Source organism: Octopus bimaculoides, chromosome 14, assembly GCF_046866305.1.
Source record: "Octopus bimaculoides isolate indiv1 chromosome 14, ASM4686630v1, whole genome shotgun sequence".
NCBI lineage: Eukaryota > Metazoa > Mollusca > Cephalopoda > Octopoda > Octopodidae > Octopus > Octopus bimaculoides.
The window spans coordinates 32,392,250-32,400,016 of record NC_142941.1 but is presented as its reverse complement, the minus strand read 5'-3'; the positions used below and the strand labels follow the sequence as shown (position 1 = coordinate 32,400,016).

The window sequence follows — 7,767 nt, the reverse complement described above, 5'->3', positions numbered from 1 at the left end:
TTTAACTGTTTAAGGAGGGGGAGGAGAAGCTGTCTGCAACTATTTAAAATTATCACCTACATTTGCCACAGCACTACGATTACCTCCATAAATTCTACCTGTTAGATTGTGGAGGCAATAGTAGTAGGTAATACTATAACTGCTGATGGTGTTGTGAAACCATCTTGTTGCATAGGCCCTTGCTTATATCCATATTAAATTTGATTGGGCAAACCTGTGATCAAAGGCATTTCAGTCATGGTCATCTTGTTTTTAAAGGAGCATCAACGCGTTGGTATCTAATGCATCCTTCTTTTAAAACAGTAGTGTTAAATTTGAAGGAAACTTGGCTGCTATTTTTAGCATTATGGGTCGATGACGCGGAGGCTTCTCTTGTTGAGTTTTGCTCATAGGGTAGATTTGAGATGAGCACAGGAAGTCAAGAAAACTTTAATCATTTTCAAGGAATTACTAAGTCAAGCAGAGAACTGCATTTCCTCATATTACTTATTCAAAGCTAAGATAGACTGGACGCAACATGTCACATTATCCAGAAAATATGAAGGATTGGTTTTGCAAGTGTGGTCTTCTTTACACAATCGCTGGAAGTAACTGACACTGCAAGAGAGCATAAGTAAAACTGTCAGACGAGCATGTTTTGGTGGCGGTGACGATGATGGTAATGTTGGAATTTTTAACAGTAATGTTTTGGTGAATATAAAGTTAATGCTAGCGGGGTATGAGGTGAGGCTATATTGTTGATGATACTAGTAATAGTTGGGGGAACATCAAGGGTAAACCACTTAGCTAAACTGCTTTCTTATTTCTTTATGTGTTTCCTCAATGAAGCAATGTCTCGTGTTCGTTTGAAATGAAGGTTATCTGCACTAGTCAGCAAACATTAAAATCAACCTAAAAATAGACGAGCAAACGAAATTAAATTTAGCATCTAGCCTGTGAATGGCTATAAATATTCGATGAAGATACTTTGCAGAGATTAATTTGTCTAACCTTATGCCCCTGATCGTTTTAAACCGATAAATCGATTCCAGGGGGAAAGCTTGAATGAATGAATGAACGAACGAATGAATGAATGAATGAATGAAGAAACCAGATGGCAAGGGAGATCATCAATAGAGACATTATGACAAGGGACGTAACTATGACGATCCTGTGTGTTTTTACATTTAATATCTGAGTAAGTATCAAATTTCACTCTTGTTGCGACCTGTTTGTTGTTATTTATTGACTTTTAGGGTTTACAACGACCGAGTGAATGGAATTTAGTTTTGGTTTGTTGCTTGTATTTTAAATATTATTTTTAGAAATATCGTATTACGGTAGAATTAGTATCAATGGTAAAATGGCTCCAATTTTTACTTGGGACTTTATAATAAAAATAGTTTTTGCTGATTCTTTTTTTTAAATAAGAAAACCTTTGACAGTTTGCGACGAAACTACAACGTTAAAAAACAAACATGTTTGTGAGTTTTGTTGTTCAGTGTATATCGATGTGTGTGTGTGCGTTTAAGTATACTTGTTTCATTCGGATATAGTATTTTCAGATTTAGAGATATACTCTTATGATTATTTATTATGTAATCCAGTTACCTGTGGTAGATTACAGCAGGCGCTTGTGAAGGTAGGCGAAGTGATAAAACACCCGGTGGGTTGTGTTTTCTATAGCTCATAAGGAGATTTCTACCTTTCGTCCTGATAAATTAATACATGTTTCCATAGGTCGTCTCTATTTCATTTCAGAAAACATACACGTCTGTTTTAATATACTCATATAATGTATGCTGGTAAAACCAGAAGAATCAGAAATAGAAAGTTACGAAAGTTAAAAAAAAGAAAAAAAGGTGGGGATATATTTAAAGCAAAAAAATCTAGAGGCAAATCGTTTGTAAAACAAGATTAATTTGAAAAAAAAAAAAAAAAAAAGTAAAGCGGTCATAACGTGTGTCTGTCCAGTAAATCTCTCTCTGCCCCCACCACAAAAAAAAATAGAAAGAAAAAGAATTGTGGTTTTGCCTATTTAGAAGAAATTATTTTTAATGCTGAAATGTGACAGTTTGTCAGTATAAGCAATATGATTACGTCATTGTGATGTTGTGATCGACCTTGTCAGAAGCTGTTTTATAGTGACATTACCCTTGTTAAGTGTTAAACTATGTGGGTTTATTGCTGCCTGGCAACCACATTTATCCACGAATATATTCCTGGATCTAGTTCGTGATTTGACTTTTGCCCATGTCCAGGACTAGCTAAGTAATATTAAGTCACACCGAACATCCAGACCTCTCTTTATAAATGAACCAATCCATAATAACATTAGCCTGCATGGAAAGCGAGAGTCGCCCCCACTCTCTCTCTCTTCTCAGCTATCACTTCTACCACTATCCATCACTCACTCTCCCCTCCCCTCTCTCTCTCCCTCATTACACCCTACCATTACTCTAATAGTGTAAGTGGGGAAAGGCGAGGGAGTGGTCTGCCTTGGAGACTGCTTTCACTAGGGCAGCACTTTTGGATCTCCTGTAAAAGCCTGTATTGGAGGCAGCAAACTGAAGGACTTCCTGTGCAGCACACTCGAGCTACACCACCGCACCTCATTTCTCTGTTTCTGTCATTCCTTTCTGGTCTTCCACAAATCACTCTGTTCCTTCTTTCTTACAGATCTTTCTCCTTCTCACTACCCTCTCTTCTAGCCATTCTGTTGGTCACCTAACCTGAGTGAATGAATGGAGACAATGTTGGGTAGTGAAGACCCTTGTTTGGCAGCCTCAGCTTGTGTGAGTGCTACCATGAACTGTGCCATGTTTCCTAAGTGAAGTGATTGTTGGTCAAGCAGAGGTAACAGAATACTTGAGAAGACCTTTTAGTCTTGTTGAAGTTATGACAACCTCTCTAGTGTTGTCTGTAAACAAGTTGATATTAGGGAGGACATCCAGTCATAGAAACCATGCCAAAATAAGTATGAGGAAGACCTACTCTTCTAAACTATCTAGGATTAACTCTGAATAAGATCTAACTTGGACTGTGATGATGCATCCAGCCTACTCCAAGAAGGATAGCTAATGTAAAGAGTGGTAATGATACATATAAATATCTATGTGTGTGTGTGTGTGTGTATTTGATATTTATGTGTGTACACACACACACATGCATGTGTGTGTGTATATATATATATATATATATATATATATATATATATGTATCAGTACCCGCCTGACTGACCCTTGTGCTGGTGGCACGTAAAAGCACCCACTACACTCTCGGAGTGGTTGGCGTTAGGAAGGGCATCCAGCTGTAGAAACTCTGCCAAATCAGATTGGAGCCTGGTGTCGCCTCCTGGTCCACCAGTCCTCAGTCAAATCGTCCAACCCATGCTAGCATGGAAAGCAGACGTAAAACGACGATATAGTTACAAGATTACTTAAGCAGTAAGTATACAATATATTCCACCCAAAGGTGCTTGGATCTACATTACATATTAGAACAGCTCTGTTGAAATTTGCACTTGTTCGTTTTAATGTTAGCAGAAATGTGATGACTTAAATAAATGTGGCTCTCATGAGAAAAGAAAGGGATCTCACGTTTTTGATGTAAGTCCCTTACTGTGGAAAGGAAGAAATAATTTCAGGTGTTGTCATTGAAATATACCTAGAAATAGTGATGTTAATAGCTGGTTTCTTCTAATTTCTGGATTTTGCTTTGAAGTGAAATGTAAACATGTAGACATGTAGAAATGTAGACAAGTGTCTTCTACTAAAGTCCTAGGCTGATCAAAGCCTTGTGAATAGATTTAATAGAAGGAAACTGAAAGAAGCCTATCATATATGTGTGTGTGTTACTACCTCCTTGCCTTGGTATCATGCAATTGTTATGAGTGTCACTGTCTTGCAAGCAGTGTCCTTCATTTCTAACCTTCTATGAAAATATGTCTGGTCATGAGGAAATATTACCTTACTTGGAAGCAGGTGAGGATTGGTGACAAAAAAGGGCTTCAGGCTGTAGAAAATCCACTTCAATAATATATTCCATCCAATCCATTCAAGCATTAAAAACCGGATGTTAAAAAATTGATGATGATTTTCTCACTCTAAGCGAAAAATCAAATCATGTCTAGGACGTCTCTGTTGTAGATCGTTTCATCTTTTAAACAGTGTCTTATTAAAACAAAGAAAAAAATATATGAACCACATACAGGTATCATTTCTAAGTTTCTTACTAATTGATGTAAAACTAAATTATTGTCTTCTAAATGATTAGCCCACTCTAAAGCTTTCCTAAAACATCCTGATCTGAGTGCTTCAAACAGTTCTTAAATTACATATCTTGTAGAAGAGAAAAAGCAAATGACAGACATACTCCAAGTTTATAATGTGTGGCGTTATGCATTTAGACAACACAAATATACATTGCTATTCTGTTTATGTATATATGTTTGTGTGCATGCTTGAATGTGTTTGTTTAAAGACAGTAATATTTTCTATCTGATTTCAGGATGTACTACATAGTACCATAATTGCTGTACTTAGCACCAACTTCTAAAAGAGATATTTCTGACACTGGTGGCTCTGTGAACAGTTTTTCATCCAAAGCTGAAAGTATTTAGTCGTAAAGGAAATGTAATAGAATTTGCAACTACAGTGATACTGAGCTGGGTTTCTTTTTTTAAGTGAAGCATTGCTAATTAGTAGATACCCATACTTACCTATCTGCACATAATGAAAACCAGTTGCAGAGAAAACCAGCAGCATTTGAGACATCTGACACCGAATCTACTTCCAGAGAGTCAAATATTTCGTTGTGTTGAAAAAAGTTTACTGGATTCCATCTGACAGTGATTCCAATTTATATTGCTATTTTATCATTTCAATTCTAATTCTGATATTTATTTATATCATCATTTTGTTTCTTTCTTCCTGCTCAGTCTCCTGAGTTTTCTCACTCTAAGCGAAAAATCAAATCATGTCTGGGACGTCTCTGTTGTAGATCGTTTCATCTTTTAAACAGTGTCTTATTAAAACAAAGAAAAAAAAGAAAAAAATATATGAACCACATACAGGTGTCATTTCTAAGTTTCTTACTAATTGATGTAAAACAAAATTTTAGTGGGGAAACACTTTGAAAGAGGCCATCAATAAAGAAAGAAAAGAAAATAAAGAAAATTACACAAGGTCAAGTTTATTTCAAAAGATGATTTCTGACAAAATACACAAGGCGGCAGACACTACAAGGAACTTGGCCTTGTGAATGCTGGATTTTGACTGCCAACCATCTCCTTTTTTAACCTCATCACTGGACAGTGTTTGAGTGTAGAGGACACATGAGGCGGCGGTGTGCAGATGATTCTAAGTCAAACTGTCTGGTTTGTGGGAAAAGCTTTGTCCATGAATACAGAGCTAAAACTCCTGTGCCGAGTGAGCCACCACCAGTCACATCACATACTTGTGAAGTGTGTGGCAAGAGTTTTTCACAAGCCGGTCTACTCACAAGCCATATGAAGGTACACATGGAAGATGTTTCACCAAACTGCAAAGTCTGTGGGAAGAGCTTCTTGCAGCATGAACCATTTAGCCAGCATATAAGGACACATAGTGTTGTGGAGGCTTTGCACAGCTGCCCCATATGTGAGCAAAGCTTCCATGAGGAAAGCATTTTAAGGACGCATATGAAAACTCATAAAAAAGATATGCAGTGTCAGGTTTGTAGGAAGAGCTTCTTTTGAAAAACGAACTCTCTCGCTGCCACAGACATGTATAACTACATATAAACAATGACATTGACATCCACAAACTTGTTAAGAAATGTACAAACTAATGACACTCTATGACTCTGTTTTGTACTGCTATTCTCTCTCTCTCTCTCTCTCTCTCTCTCTCTCTCTCTCTCTCTCTCTCTCTCACCTGCTCTTTCTCTCCTTCCTTCCCTCCTTCCCAGATGGGCCCACTTTAGCTATAGATATATTTCTATTCATTATCAACATAAAAAAGGTACTTACCCCTCAATGCACAGATACAAACATTTGTATATATATTGATAGTAATACTCAGATGCAAACAAATACATAAATTCATTCTCACACACACACACACTTGTATGAAAAGAGAACTTCATAGAGCTAGCTAACCCAAATTACAAATGCTCAAATTGTTGGGCTTTGACATCTCAGAACTATTTTACTCAACTGAATGTATGAACTCTACTTAGGATATATGAGTTTATCACAGGCAGATATGATTAATTCCATTAGTGTACTGAGAGTTCCAGGTTGATTCTCATGCATTACAGAATTTAAATGAATCCACAGGGAAAAATATCAAGAAGCATTCAACTGGACCATCTCTCTCAAGAAACCTTCTGGGAAAAAGTTCTTGTAAATACTTCCTCATATTAATAGCAAAATATAGTGGTGCATTATTTGTTTCAAGCCACATTTTGTGTAATTTTCTTAAAACAATGTCATCTACTTCAAAGATAAGAAAGTATTGCAACATCCTCTTAGGTTATGGTAAGAAGTGTATGGGCCCATTAATCTTCCACTCAAACCATAATCCTAGATCAAAGAATTATATCTAAATATATAAATTTTTAAGGATCCAGATGTTTGTACTAACCTATATATATGGAATAGAAATGGCTTTTTTGATAAAATTATCAGAAAAACCATTTCTATTCATTTTTTCAAATATATAATACTGTACCTGGGATTTATTTATCATTCTACTATACCACACACACACACACACACACACACGTATATAGTAAGAATGGATATACGCAGTGTGCATCAGTTTTACTGTTCAGATTTTAGCCTTCATTGTTAATCACATAAAACTCTTACCATTGATTACACGGGGTCCTATGTGGTCTGATGAAGGCTGCTATATCATAATATAAAAAGTGCATCAATAATGAGAGTAAAGAACATGGGCTTGAATATTGGATATTCTGTTAAAGGAATACTAAGTTTAAACATGACCCATAAATCAGCTAAAATTTAATTTCTCTCAGTTGTTTTCAGATGTTATCAAACCTTTAAAAAAGGCATTAGAACAACTGCAATAAACAAATTCTCTCTCTCTCTCTCTCTCTCTCTCTCTCTCTCTCTCCCCCCCTCTCTCTCTCTCTCTCTCTCTCTCTCCGAATGTATGTGTGTGTGTGAATTTATCCTTCTATCAATGCATCTGTCCTGTCTGTCTTTATCTTTTTCTCTCATTGTATCTTTCTCTTTGCTTTATTTTTCCTTCTTCTATTCTCACTCATATGCTATCTATTTTTTCTTATACTTTCTTCTCGCTATCCTTTACTACCACTCCCTCTCTCCAACAACAACTCCCTCACTATTTACTGCTATCACTGTCTCATGAAATGTATATGAATGTGTATTTGTAGCAAGTAATTTCTTCCCATGCTGGCATGGGATGAACAGCTCTGCAAGTTTATTAATCCAGTTTTTCACCTTCTTATTAACACTATCAGGGAAAGACATTTAAAACACACACACACACACACACACACATATGAAATATATATATATAGATAGATAATATATATATCTATAATATATATATATTATACATATATATATATATATATATATATATATATATATATATATATAATATATATATATAGATAGATAGATAGATAGATTATATATATATATATATATATAATATATATATATATATATATATATATATAATATATATATATATATATATATATATAATATATATATATATATATATATATATATATAATATATAATATATA

The 7,767-nt window shown here is 35.3% G+C and overlaps 1 long non-coding RNA gene across 1 annotated transcript; it reads left to right on the top strand.

Moving 5' to 3' along the window:
* Positions 1 to 886: 886 nt before the first annotated feature.
* LOC128249384 (uncharacterized) lies at positions 887 to 6,891 on the top strand. The gene is made up of 2 exons (XR_008265489.2): positions 887 to 1,177; positions 4,489 to 6,891. It is a non-coding gene; the product is annotated as an uncharacterized LOC128249384 (long non-coding RNA).
* The last annotated feature ends 876 nt before the right edge of the window (positions 6,892 to 7,767 follow it).